This window comes from Stegastes partitus, unplaced genomic scaffold (assembly GCF_000690725.1).
Source record: "Stegastes partitus isolate 25-593 unplaced genomic scaffold, Stegastes_partitus-1.0.2 Scaffold779, whole genome shotgun sequence".
In the NCBI taxonomy this organism is placed as follows: domain Eukaryota; kingdom Metazoa; phylum Chordata; class Actinopteri; family Pomacentridae; genus Stegastes; species Stegastes partitus.
The window spans coordinates 76,327-91,742 of NW_007578510.1; the positions used below are offsets into that span (position 1 = coordinate 76,327).

Sequence of the window (15,416 nt, forward strand, 5' to 3'; positions counted from 1 at the left end):
GTCCAGCTGTTAGCATCTCCTGACGACCTGGTTTCTACAGTTCAGCTGTCGTGTCAACACTCGGGTCGGGTTCTGTTACTCATTAAGGCTAATAAGGTCAAACTCAGAGCAGGAATGACTCGAGCATAACAGAGCTGATTATTAATAAATCTACCGCCGGATGCTTCCTGTATGGGCCGAAGCTTTACTGCTGAAGAGCACCGCTGCATTTAAAACACAGAAAAACAGACTTGAAGTGAAAGAAAACCTGTTTGTTGTTGTGCTTACAGACGTTTTACACCAGTGAGTGTCCGGTTGGCGTTTAGCGCCTCCATGTTGGGTTGTTGCTCCTGGACCGTTGCCGGGGAGGCGGTTGTCAGGGCCGGTGTTTGGGCCGGTGCTTAGATTCAGACATCGGACAGGAACCGTGGCTGCTTCACCGGTCTGCCAAGGTGACGCCATGCTGCGGTTCAGAAATGGGTCAGTTTGACGTTAATGTTTGTCACGGACAGATCCACAGAACACATGACGGTACATTAAACCACCTGTGAGACAGGAAGAGGAGTCCACAGCGCGACCTGCTGACAGCTTGACTTATAGTTAAAGTAATGAATGAGACTTTTCTCAGACACTCGTATGGATCCTGATGCTGCAGATGTTTAATAAACTCCTACAAACAGCTGGAAGCGACAGTGAAACTGAGCTTCTGCTGACGTTTGGTCAAAACCTGCATTAAATACGACGTAGACGCGTCTGTCCTCGTCACGTTATTTTTCTGGACATTTCAGTTTGTAGAGGATGTTAAACTGTAGAGCAGAGAGAACCAGATGAACGGCTGCTCCACAATTTAACCACAAACTGATGGTTTTGAACCAACACTGGTGCTGAAATGTAGAAAATGTTTTCTCCAAATGACAACGTGACGAACATACAACCGTCCTCACATGTATTCATCTCCTTCCATTAAAGAAAAATCCACAGCTCAAATAAGTAGAAACTGACAAAAGTTGTAATAAATAAAAATGTGCTAAATTATAATTCAGTGAAATAAGACGTCTCTTTTAAACTGTGGTTGAAAAGAATACTTTAAGAAAACAAAAATGGACCAATGAGAGCCCTTTGCTGATGAGCAGTGGACCAATGAGAGGCCTTTGCTGATGAGCAGTGGTCCAATGAGAGGCCTTTGCTGATGAGCAGTGGACCAATGAGAGGCCTTTGCTGATGAGCAGTGGACTAGAACACCTGTCAACAGGTGCAGGAGTCTGACTGAGAGCTACAGGAAACACCTGATGGCAGTGATTGGCTCAGAGGGTTGTTCAGCCAGATGTTAGCTCACGGCTCCCATCAGGCTGGTTCAGATCTTCTCAGCTGATGCAACGTTCAAGGAGAAGTGGGCAGAAAGGAAAGTCATGGAGGTCAACATTTTCCTGTGATGAGTCATGTCAGCGTCATAAACCCGACCACGATCTGAATAAAGAGCTGTGGGTGAAGCTGACCCTCAGATCAGATGGTTTAGAAGAAAAACCATCAATCAACATATTCCTAAGTTCAGTCCTACATGTACGCGTGAATCACCTTTTATTGATCGGTAATATCGGTTTATGACGTGTTAATGGTTAACGCTTCCTCATGGCACTGCTACAAAACACAAGGTGGAGTTACGATCCTCTGGAAGAGCACCATCAGCTGCAGACCAACGTCATCACTCCTCGACAGGCAGGTTATCGGTCTGTTATGGGTGAGAAGACGCCCGCTACAGCTCATGTTATGTCCTAAATAAACACGGAGCGTAGCCTCAGATTCAGTTCTTCTGGACTGGAGGATCCATGTGAACCCTGCATCTGGTCTGGACATGCACCTCCACATCCAGCTCAACAGATTTAAGCAGCTCATCTGTTTCTACACAGCTGGAGGAGCATCAGAACAACAACACTGAACCTCCCGGTTCCTGGCGGGGTTTTCCGGCTGTAAATGAACGACAGCGCTACCGAATAAACCGCCAACAGCATCTATTCATATCTGCTGCGAGCGCTCCGGAAAGTAGGACGGGAGTTAATGAGTAACCTCGTTATGATCCTCAGCGTTCAACACACACACACGTTACACACCTACACACACGCCTCATATCTTTAAATCTGCAGAGTGTTTACTGTGTGGTCCTTTTATCTGCATCCCTGCCTTTATGCACAAACACTGAGGTCCTGCAGGGTCACTGCTGCGTTTTCATCTTCGCAGGTCGCTGCTGCTGCTCTGTTCGGCTGAATCACATCTCAGAGCCGGAGACCTTTGACATGACTGACTGCTGGTGCTTCTGATGAACAACAACATCCAGACTCTCAGTGTCCATGAGTCCAAGCAGCAGCGGTGTCAGAGGACACCACCACCTCTGTGCTACTGAAGGCGACGTGAGTGTCATTATGTTGTTATCTGCTATCAGGAACCAGGTCACGGAGGGAGGCGGCACTAATCCAGGTGTTCCAGCCTCCAGTTACATGAACATGGTGACGGTTCCTCCCAGTCATCCTCCTCCTGGTCACTCCATCAGAGCCGGTGTGGATGTTAAAGAACCCCAGCAGAAGTTCCATCCACGACAGCACCCAGGCATAGAGCAGGAAAACTCCAACCGAGGGCGGCTCAGCGGCAGGATGGTGACCAACCTGAACATGCTGGAGAAAGAAAGAGCCAAGAGAGAACTCAGAAAGGTCTGTTGTGTATAACAGCAAACTTCTAATGTCATAAATCATGAAACCAGAACAACTGAGGAGCTGGACTGCTCCAATCGGCTCCGAGGAAACGCTGCCAAAAAGTCCAGTCAGTGTCACATGACTGAGTTCTGGTTTCTGCATCTAAACGAAAGCGTGACACGTGATGCACGACGAGCACAAGAAGATTCCAGATTTTTATTTGCTCTTTGTGGCCAAACAGACGGAGGAGGTACATCAGAAGTCTAGTGATGGGCTTAATAAATAAATCACCTGGTCAGAGACAGGTGAGCAATAAAACACGAAACAATAAAACAAGAGTGATAAAAGATAAAATGCAAAAGAAATATGATAAATTAATCTGAATGCTGCACAAGGAACTAGTAATGCACTAATACTGCACAAGAACCACCAGAAAAGTAAAAATCCAACCTTTCTGTTTGGGTTTAAGTTGACAAATGGTTAATTTCTGGTGATTAAAAAACAAAGAGAACCCAGCGGTGGGTTTTAGGGTTCAGACGGTTCATGTGTGAGCAGCTTGTAAATGTCACAACTTGTTGATTTGAACTCGTTTAAATGCCGTTAACGAGAATTAGTGATTAAGGAAAAGTTGTAGCTCGAGACCCTGAAGGCCTCAGGAGTGTGAAAACGACTTCTGGTGTCCAGTCAGGAGTCCTGCTCTGTCAGATTCAGTGATGGTGAATATTCATAAATAACCCAGAAGGATTCTTTATTCACTCTCGTGTCCAGCTTCACAGCAGCTCAGTTCTAAATCACAGGAGCGTCCCTCCGACTCTGTGGGTCATATTTTGGTTTTCTGGCTGATGGACGCGCCGATAGTGAACCGTGTGAGTCTCCGTCATGCAAATCAGGAACAATAGCGGCGCTGTGATCCTAATCAGCAGCCCTCAGATCCTCAGCGGCCTCTGAACCCGGCTGCTTTCTGCTCTTTTGTCTTTGACTTCCTGTATTAAAATGAGCCTCAGCAGCAGCAGCAGGAAAGGAAAAACGATGTTCAGCAGATCAGGCGGCGCTGATCCAGTGAACAGTGTCGTCATTAGCCTCATACATGTTGGAATAAATACGTCCAGCTACAGGCGATGACCTCTGACCTCTCCGACCCTATAACGCCTTTAAGGTTTACCAAAGTTCAACAGATGATTAGATGAGACAGAACTTTATTGATCCCGTTGGTAAAATCCAGAACATCCTGCTGCTGTAAAGGACATAAAGGCTTTTATGAGCTCGGTTCTTTCATTACGTTGAAACGAGTCTCAGCTTCAGTGGATGAACTTTATCTGTGGAGTCAAGTGCAAGTTACAAAGCAGGCGACAGCGCCGCCTTGTGGCGACACCAGAGAACTGCACCCTGACTGAGAAATGAAGAAAACATGAAGCTTTTTTCTTATTGACAAAAAAAAACCGTTGTGGTGTAAATAAGCACAATGTGAAAAGTAACTGACAGAAACATAAAATAAATGTCATCAGAATCGAGTTAAAGTTATTTTAATAAATAATCATCAGAAACACAAGATGTTGAGTCCATATTCTATTTATCTCACATTAAATTCGTTGTAAAAAGGTTGAATTAAAGCGAGTCGTTCTGTTTGTCACGAAGAAAAGAATTAAAAATCACGTGATAGAAAGTCGGTGTTCAAAATAAAAAGGTTAAATCTATGAGGAAGAGGAGTTTTTGTGTTTATCATGTAGACAGGAATTAAAATGTCGTCTCCAAAGCAAAGAGAAAGTCTATTAATCACGATGTTCACGTCTCAAACGGTGACTCCAACTCCAGCAGAAACCTTTTATTCTCTATCTGAGCTGTGCTGGTGCTGACTTCCTGCTTCTGAGTTATTTTTATTGACATGTTTTTGATAGGAGCGAATAAACCACAGAAAAATCAATGTCCATCGTCCACACACACACACACACACACACACACACACATATATATAGATGTATATACATAGACCCGGGGCAAGAGACACAAAAGCTTAAAGAAGAGTGAACAAAACTGAAAAATAATCAATACATGAACACTAATGTGATCAGAGTCCAGATGTCCTTCTAAACGACTAAATCTTAGTTTCTTCCACTGAAACGAGTTCATGCAGCCGTTTTCTGAAGCCTGACGGAGCTTCTAAGTTCTGCTTCAGGCCCGTCGGTTTGAATCATGTGACCTCTGAGGATCCAAACAGAACCTGGTGTCGGTCAGGAGGGAGCGGCTTCAGAAGAACAAGGGAACAAATCCGGCTCAGAATGGATAAATTATCGGTTAATTCCAAAACAAATGCAGCAGATACGTCAGCGTTTGATCTCAGTTATTAAAATGTTAACCTGAGAATAATGAAAACAGTGAATCACGTTGAACTGGATTAACCTCAGCGGGCTGCTCACTGAACAGCTGTGAATGTGTGAGAGTGTCGTCCTCGTACTTCATCAGCATCCATCAGACAGACAGAGAATCCTCACTGAAGTGATTCAGACACGATGAGCTTCTTGCTCCCTGGTGGAAGAAGAAGTGAACGCGTCTCTCTAAAGTCGACTCAGACTGGAGGATGTTTTTCTTCTCAAAATATCAAAGCTGCACAAAACACAAGACATTAAACGGAGGTCAAAGGAAAGACGTGAAGCTGGTGTCTAAATACGTTGGTTCGTTTACGCACCACGCTGGGCTGAAGGATAAAACTTTGTAGATATGTTTAACTGGAATAAGAATCTTCTGTAAGATTCTGACAACAACACTATGAATTACTGATTTAGCAGATGACAGATTTGTAAAACTCAGAAAACTTTAAATCAAAGGAAGGTCCACAGTGAGGCATGAGGTTTTATCGAGGACGTGAGACCTTATTTTAGCCAGAAGAGGGCAGAACTGAGCAATTCGTGACCTGGAGAACTACAGTCTGGAGCCTTTAAATATGGAGCAGAGAGAGACCAGATTACAGAAATAAATCAGTAAAAGAATAATAAAATAAAAAAGGAAATAAAAAGAGAATAAATCAGAATAAACAAAGCACAAAATAAGTAATGTGGCAGTATAAAGCAATATTAATCAAAAATGAATCCAGAAAAGAAAAGGCTGATAAAAGTAGAAATATAAAGACAAATAAATAAAATAATAAACATGATAACAATTTTTTAAAATTTTTTATTTTTTTAAATTTATTTTTGTATATTTAAAAAATATTTTATATTTTGTAAATATAAAAATATTAGTATATTTAAATACAGAAATTTTAAATGTATCTATTTATTTATTTTTTAACTTTTATTTTTTATTTTTATTTATCTATTTATTTTTATAATGTCACTTTAAAGCAAAAGAAATATGCACAGAAAAATGTAGATATTAGGAATGTCGTTGTGCGCATATTTCCTTTGCTTTTAAAGCGACATAAAAAAATATATATATATAATATATACTATATTATAATTTTAAAAATTGTAATGAAAATTATGATAAAAAAATAATAAAAATAAATACTTACTTTTAAAAATTTTTAATTATTTTTTGTATTTAATTGTTTGTCTTTATCTTTCTACTTTTATTTGTCTTTTCTTTCATGGATTCATTTTTGATTAACATTGCTTTATACTGTCACATTATTTATTATTTATTTTATTTATTCTTTTTTGTATTTCCACTTTTATTTTATTATTCTTTCATTGATTTGTTTCTGTAATTTGGCACTCTCACTGCTCCATATTTAAATATCAGTGATCTTTAAATACTGGACCCTTCATCCAGAGAGCGCTTCAATAGATGTGCTGTTTAGTTTGTTTGTTTGTTTGTTTGTTTGTTATTTTTCTGATCAGAGTTTTTTGACGACTCCAAATAAAGTCTAGAATGAACGTTTGTAGCTTCTTCTAAAGACTCAGTGTCGCACATCTGGACCCGCCCATGAAGAGCTTCAACAACTTTGCTGATTACCTGATTTACCATAAAGTTAGGATTATGAACAGATTGCTGCTAAACGAAAGTCGTCCCGTCACTCTGAGGTTAGCATCAGTGTCCTGGCATGCCAAGCTAAGATGCTAAACACTGTTCCTGCTCCATGAGGTCATCATGAAGCTCTGAAGCCTCACAGAGCTGCTAGCTCAGCTGTCCAGATTTATTTAAACACCACCATTCATCTTTAGTTCAACTTCCAACCAAAAACACTTTGGTTCCTCGTGGTGATGCTCCTCTGGAGGCACGTTTCACTTCCACTCCTGTCCCTGTGAGCCTCCTCCTGTCATTATATCATTTCTTTAACTCTCTCTCTTTATCTTCCTGCAGCCTTCCTCCCTCCCTCTGTGTCATATTTCTCCATTAGGCTGGATTTTTAACCACCTCTTGTATCTCCTATTAAAGGCAGTTCTGCATCGTTTACCACCACCGGCTATCCGTCACTGTCACACACACACCGCATCACTTCGGAGGATGTTTCATTGACACGCAGTCATTTCCAAACCGTAGCTGCTACTCGCCTAAACTTAACCCGAGCCGTAGATTAAGTCCTCATGCAGAGATTTAACGCTGGAACGATGTGCAGTTGGTTTTCTCCGTGTAAACAGATTTATGCACAAGCACACATGCAGCGAATTCCCACGAGCACGCACGGCCAAACAGATATAGATACACAAACAAACACACAACACATGCACACACGGGGCAGCGCTGCGCCGTGGGAGGAGCCATTTGTCACCGTGGTAACGCCTGGCTGTGTCTAAGGAGAGAAGGGATGGAGGGATGGGAAGGATGAGTAAAGAGCCGGAGAGAGAGCCGGGGAAGCAGCGAGGGAGGGTCAGCGGGGTTAAGGATGGAGGTGTGGAAACAGGGAAGGAGAAGGGGGATGGAGGGAGGCAGGGGAGGAGGAGAGAGAAGGTATCATTAGTCCTCTTTAGCTTCCATTATGAAGATTAAAGTGAAGACTGCCTGCTCGTCTTAACCCCTTCCTCTCCCTCGCTGGTGGAGAGTTTGGAGAAACACGTTCGACACGTCTCGGGTCAAACAAATCAAGACTTTGGAAGAAGCTCAGAAGCTTCAGCGTCGACCTTCTGGGCAGGTTTCAGCTGGTCTGGTCTGTTGGAGGTGGATCACTGGTCTCTCTTCTGGCCTCCGTCTCGTTTGGTTCTGTTTAGTTTGTACTTGATCGATAAATTCAACGTATTTTTAGTTGCAGGTCCCGTGTTTTTTCTCCTCCTTTGTCAAACCTTGAGCCAGGTTGTGATGCATTATTTGGAGTCATTAACAGAGTTCTTCATGGTGATGAAGATCAGAAGAGCAGAGAACATGTAGGAGATGCAAAGAGGTTCAGCTTCACTCTGGATGACAGTGAAGATGAGTCCGGACAAGTTAACTCAGTGAGAAAAACATATTTCTAACCAAAGTTACATCTGAAATCAGCCCTTGTTTACACGTTCACCACGTTTATGTTGGGCTGCACCAACAGACAATAAGTTCATCTAAAATCTAATCACAGGTTAGTAAAACCAGTTCTGTTGCACAGTTAGAAACTAATCTGCCTTCAGTGGATCCAGCTTTACTGATGTACAATGAAGGGAAGGGATGCAGACCAGGTACACTGCTGCTCTCAGTTCATTTAAGATTAAATAAACATTCAGTACCATCACTGTCTCCAGCTCTCTCCTCCTCTGTCCAACTTCTGGAGCTCTACATACCATTTGATTGGCTTTCAGTCTGAATGCACATTCAGAAGCTGAACATTACTGATCTCCAGTTGTCAGGACGACGACGCCGTCACATGGTGGAGCTTTGAGCTAAATGTTAAGAGCAGCTCGACAAATCGCTGACAAGTCATCGTCACACAACACAAGAAGAAACCTGAGCAAACTGGAGCCCTTGAAGAAGAAGATAAAGGTTTTAGAATACAAACCATGCGTCATATTACCATCGAGGCTCGACGCACAGAGAGGACCAGCTGGATGATCTACAGCTGGAGCTCTGACAGGCCAAGCACGTGGGCAGCCTGACCTCTAACATCTGGAACAGGCTGAAGTACGAGAGTAGGTTCTGGATTCAAAGTGCTCATCCACAACTGGAGGAACTGGGTTTGATGTATGTGAGGAAGAACTTCATGCAGTCAATAGTTTCAGCTCCCACACAGTGAGGATGAAGGTGTAGAGATGATGGATGGATGGATCCTAGAAGATCCTCGCAGACACAGAAGATAAAACACAATCTTAACAGTGTTCCAGACTTCGCATGCACCCCACAGCAACAGAACTCCCCGACACCAGCAGCTTCCCCCAGCAGGACAGTGCAGCGCTTGAGGAACACGACAAAGAGTCCAAAATGTTAAGGCAGCCTCCAAACCCCTCACATCCCAATCCAATGGAGGACCAAAGTGATACGATGGAAGAAGCTCGATCCACGGATGCTCCACCCCACAACAGACCCTAAGGATCCACTGGTGGACCAGGACCCCCCAGAGGTCCTGTGTCTTTACCCTGATGGGTTCGTGCTGCTTCAGCGCCACAAGACGGACCGACACAGCATCAGGCAGTTTGTAAAGATGCTGTAATGAATAATGTTCACGACCATCTTCCTCAGAATCCGTGTGGATAAAACAACACATTAAAAATCTGCTTCTACGTGAGATCGAGGCCGTCGCTGGTCCTCACATTCTGCTCATTAGTCCAAACACACCGTCCTCTGTAAACACACACACACACGTGTCCAGGACCAGCTCATCTACATAATACACACCAGCAACACACACTTACTCACAAGAGCCTCACAAACGCTATACATCTTAGAGGATGTGCAGCAGATTGAGATTTAGATCTCCCTCTGCCTCTTTGTTTCCTCTCCTCTGTGCTTCTCATGCATGCACACACCACCGCCGTCATGCATGCATTAAATCATGCACGCACACACACACACACACACACACACACACACACACACACACGCATGCATGAGCTGCTCGCTCTCATGCAAATCAGCTCTCTGCTGGCCGCACAGCTTCGTCTTTGTAGCCGTATGCAAATGACCAGTTAATAAACGCTGGCTAATGAATTCATTACATGCTATCTGGCACGCGCGCACACACACACACACACACACACGTTAAACACACACACACACACACACACCTGATGTGAGCTGAATAACAATAGACAAGCTTTGGCTCAGTGTAAGTCCACAGTTATGGGTTAAAACATCCCATAATATACACGTATGAATGGATTTTTGATGTTATTACTCAATTTTCAAACGACTATCAGGTAAATAAAGGTCGTTTTCATGTCGTCTGTGTTCGGTTTGATTCTTATTTTCAGGGTTACTGATCTGTGCTGAGCTTATAAACACAGAGCTGCTGTATGTGGGACAGGCAGAGCAACACTAACATGTAACATTAACAGCACTGAGAGCTGCAGATGGACCCGGTTCATGTGGTTATAGATCTCCTGGACTTTAGCTGGATGAAGCCACGACCCACAGCAGGCTGCTACAGTTTAAAGCAGCTCCTCTCAGCGTTATGGATTACTCACATCAGTTTATATATAATTCATATGCGTATGTAAACTCACCATGTCTTTATTATACCTTTATTACATCTTCATGTTTAGCTTTACTGTACTGCTGGACTTCTGGTCTCATCTGTATCTGGCAACATGTCCCCAGTAAGGGATCGATAAAGTTGATCTGATCTGGTCCTCCAGAGCTCGTTGTCCCTGAACTAAAACTGAAGCCTGACCAAAAGGTAATAGTTCTAAGTCTTGATATGTTGGAGGTTCTCATGTTCTCCTGAGCTGATCTCAGGTTTTACACTTGAACTTACTCGACCGGACAGATTCTCAGCTCACTCGGGTCAGGTTCACTGTTCACTAGAACACAACGCCACTGAGCGCGCTCTGTGGCCTCACGGTGAAACGAACCTGTTTCCTCTTACTGCAGGATCCACTCGCTCCCTGCAGGCTAAAGACTCTCGCTAGCAACACATCAGTGACTTCAATCATTAGTTCAGGGATTCTGAACTGACATAAAGTGAATGGATCATTACAGGAAGTGGTTCAGTTCAGTTTACCACCGTGTGTCCTCTTCATACGACAACATTAGACCTGCTGTAGATCTTTGCTCACTAAGAGAAAGTCTCTCCTCTTCAACAATAAGCTACAAGAAAAGCAGAGACATCCTGCAGAGGGAGTCCTTCTGCTCCCCTCCTACATCCATTCACACCGTCGCCCATAGAGCTGGAATAACTTTAGTTTACAGACACGTTCCTCTTTTTATTTCTATTTATACACATCAGTCATCATCTCTGATCAGGTCCAATGATCACATACTGAGTCCCAGTTAGCAGGTGGAACCGGTTCTGACTCCAGGATGTGACTGAAGGTGGGACGTCCTGAACACTGACTCCATCAACCAGCTGGTGGACAGAACACCACCATGTCACTGATCAGTGACATATTATATCAGTATTAGTGACTTTTAAAGAGTAATACTGGACACTCTGATGCTGAAATCCCCTCGAATGTGTGTTTCCTGTTAAAGGGACCGAGGGTGAAGGACTAAAACTAAACCTTTAATCCTGTTGTTCAGTTTAGTTTAAGCCTGAATAGACAGTTTATTAAAAGTTAACTGTGGTTAAACTTTTACTGTGATGTGTGTTGTGTTTATATTGTGATATCGATAAAGTTTTGAGACGATGTTCACTTTATCTATCAGGAATAAATCACATTGTCACAATCATTTCATAGGAAGAGGGAAAAAATTCCAACTTTATGGGCAACAGTGTACTAATACAGAGCTAAACAATTTAAGGTTTATGCCACAGCTGCCCTAAATGAACAGCCTTGGTAATTAACAAAATCATTTCTTATGTTTCTGTGATGGTTAATAGACCAGCATGTAGAAGCTCTTTAACTGAAATAACATCTTTAATGCTAAAATAAAAGAAAGAATAGTAAAGCACATTATTAATTCTTGATTAAAATGTCAAATTATAGTTAATTACTTGCATTCCTGAACAGAAAAATGAGCTTTAGTGGGTGAACGTGATGCTTGATTAATCTCTGACGTCTCAGAGGAGCCCAGCAGCTCAGATTGGGTTTAAAATTCCTCATTCCTGTTCAAGACGGTAGAACGTGGAGAGCTGAGCGCAAATTAAAGCTCTTCATGATGCTGGATGGTCTATATATTTATATATGCTCACCAAGTTAGACAGGTGGTCTCATAAATTCGTTAAGCGCTGCATATGATGAGGGGAAAAAATAGAAAATAGACATATTTTGTAATTAAGCATAACTTGTTTCTAATTTATATTAAATGCATAAGAAGTAAGAACACTGACTTGCTGCTAAAGTTTTGGTGCCGGACGACCAGAGAGCATCAGGAGGTTCAGGTTTCAGGAGGTTCAGGTTTCAGGAGGTTGATGCTGTTTTATGGAGCACAAAGAACCAACAGTATATCATAAACTCTGTGTTTGGCTCATGAGTGTGCAGGAAATATAAAGTGTTTTGTATGAAATGAGTTGAATTACTCGTGAAAATGGCATTTCTGTGATGAAAATGGAAAGGCAGAACTTTGTTCCTGTAATGGGGTCTTGGTTTATGGAAAATAAACGATTAAAAACACTTGTAAGACGAAGCTGAATGAATCTGAATCTGAGATTCTCTTTTGTTCTCTAAAAAGGTGAACTTGAAGCATTTAATTGTAATAAAAAGCCAACATTATCATTAATAACAATCAGCCTTTTCAGGATATTATACAAGAATTTAGGGTAAATGTGGTAATTAAAGAATTTAATGAATAACCTCTCAGTATTATGTGAAGGTCGGAGGTCAGAGGTCAGCGTGTGTGACAATATAAATGATAATGGAGCAGAGAGAGGACAGCGGAGACATTAGGATAAATGCACAGAGTGTTTCTGTGTCTGTAGTCTGTCTTGCAAAAGCCCGACGCTGAAAGCACATATAGCCAAACACAGAAAATTACCATCATGAATTATTATGGAAATGGGCAGCGCTCGGGGCCACATCATGCAATAATACACTTATGTAGTTTGTTCAGGAAACAATGCGGTTCAGGACTGTGTGTGTGTGTGTGTGTGTGTGTGTGTGTGTTTGTGGGCGTGTGCTTGTTTCTAATGAATGTGATTTTTCATGCTTTCTCGTGCTGTTGCAGCTCAGCATGCTGCGTATTGTCAGAAATAATTAACCCCTTTGAGCCCACTGCTTCATGCGTTCTTTCTTCATTCGTATTTTGCATCTGATGAAACCTGTCAGGAGGATATCTAATGGCTTCTTTCTCTCTCCTCTGGCTGAAAACACCGCGCTGTCATAGATTATGTAGATCTGTTGGTAAAAACATATGAACCTATCGTAGATCAGTTTAATATCAAACCAGTCTCTAGTTTCCACAGTTAGTTGCTTCATAAGTTGCTTAAAACGTTGAGAAAACTCCTCCAATAAGGATTATTACTGATCTTTCTCCTGCATGTGGGTTAAACCTTCCTGATGTCTGGTTTGTTTTGTGTGTTTTCATTCATACACATGTGGTGTGTTATCATGGGTTCGTCAACACAAAGCTGTAACTGTGTGATCATTTGTTTATGGACCTGATCAGGTTTTATGTGAACGTGCACAAATATATTCTCACCTATCCATAGACGTGAGCACACTGTGCATCAGTGGATGTGGAGTCCATCCCAGTCAACAACAGCAGAATCCTTCTTTGCTATCAGGTGCATAAACGGAGCCTGAAAGCTGAACACCACTGATTCCACAACAACTTCTGCATTTGTAGGAAAAATAAAGTGTCTAAGCGTCTCCTTGAGGCCAACAGCTTCTGTCCATATCAGCAGCACGGTGCACCTAAACCTCTCACCAAACTGCTGAACTGCATTGTGGGTATTGTAGGCACCAGGTGAGGACAAAGCATCATGAGACAGTGTTACTGATGGAGGCGGTGCTGCAGTTCCATTGGTTCCTGTTTTAACAAGATGTTGGACTCTGGAAGTGGCAGTTTTGAACATAGCATTGCACATTATCTGGATCAGCTGATCATGTCGCTGATGTCATAGTCAAGATGTGTTGATGTCATCACAGAAGCTGTGTGACAGAGCAACAATAGAGATTTATCCAGTAATATTAAATGTAGTGTATATTTCCATAGGGCTGCAGGTGTCTCAGTGGTTAGCATCGTTAGCGCCTCACAGCTAGAAGGTCGCTGGTTGGCGTCCCGGTGAGGACACCCGGGATCTTCCTGCGTGGAGTCTCCATGTTCTCCCCGTGCAGCGTGGGTTCTCTCCGGGTTCTCCGGCTTCCTCCCACAGTCCACAAACATGCTGAGGTTAATTGGTGATTGTAAATTGTCCGTAGGTGTGAATGTGAGTGTGCTTGGTTGTCTGTCTCTAAGTGTAGCCCTGTGATAGACTGGTTACCTGTCCAGGTGAACCTGCCTTCACCCTGAGCCAGCTGGGATAGACTCCGCCTCCCATGACCCGAGTGAGGACTAAGGTGTAGAGATGATGGATGGATGTTACTGAGACATGAGGACATGAGGTTGAAGTTACTAAACGAACCATTTCTTGCTGTTGCTGCTTCACACTCAAAACTCTCCACAAACTTCAGAAGAAGTCTTTTGCATCACAGTGGAACAGCTCCAAAAGAAAACTAGCTGAGTTCATGGTAAGAAGGTAGTACAGAGTTAGAGATATGTGTAGTAGATGTGTGGTGTCAGGTCACATGACTTCATCAGCTGTGCCAACCAATCAGACATGTTGGTTTTTAATTATGTTTTTACAGCCAACAAAAGCAACCAGGAGGAAAAACTGGATGAGACAAACATAAATAGCTTGAATCCCTTTTAACCTCCAGAGCAAAGGTTCCTGATGACCATCAGGTACCTCCTCATGTTCAGTTGTCTACTCGCTGCTGCCCCCCGGTGGCATCTGGTGGCGACTGTTTGCCTCCTGAGGACCAAACTACCCAGAAAGTGACCGCTGCAGGTCTGAACACTGTTTTCATTCTCGCTGTTTAATTTCATCAACTTGTGACTTTCAATCTCGCCATTTAACATCCCGTCCACCCGGCAGCCCGCAGGGACCGGCCAATCAGGAAGCAGGAGGGCCGTGGGCATTTCCTGTCAGCAATCAGCACCATTCAGATGTGATGGATGGATATCAGTCACACACACACACACACACACACACACACTTGACCAGCCTTTCATACATCCTGAAGCGCACACAAACACACATGCACTGTCGCGGCGGTGAAGTTAAACAGTGCTTAGCGTGTGACACGGCCATCCATTACGCTAAAGCAGGAGTGTGTGTGCCAGAAGCTGACAATACACAGACCCGCCGCGTGTGCTCATGCGTCATGTGTGTACTTTACTTTTTTAACCTTTTTTTTTAGGATCTTTTGGAGAATTCTTGTTGCCTTTATTAGACAGAAACAGTGCAGATAGACAGGAGACGTGGCAGAAACATGGCAGATGGAGCAGCAGGGCGGTGGACGTCCAGCTGGTCGGGAATCAAACCTGTGACTCACTGCTTGGTTTGTGCTCATGTGGTCTGTGCACTAAACGCACACTTCAGCCCAGACGTGTGTGGATCAACATTTCACTTTTCCAGAGTCTCACGTCTGTCGTCTTTATTCACTCCTGACCACAAACTAGAACAACTGCTGCATTTGCTTATAGTTGTACAGCATCAATCCACAACAGAGATCATCTCCAGGCCTTTACAGCATCCATCCATCATCTCTACACCTT

At 43.1% G+C, this 15,416-nt stretch overlaps 1 long non-coding RNA gene across 1 annotated transcript in view; it reads left to right on the forward strand.

Moving 5' to 3' along the window:
- The first annotated feature begins 8,732 nt into the window (after positions 1–8,732).
- The window catches only part of LOC103364771 (uncharacterized), a 12,445-nt gene continuing 5,761 nt past the window's right edge, over positions 8,733–15,416 (forward strand). Inside the window, exon 1 of the long non-coding RNA XR_520567.1 lies at positions 8,733–8,744. This is a non-coding gene — a long non-coding RNA (uncharacterized LOC103364771). The remainder of the gene's footprint in view (positions 8,745–15,416) is intronic.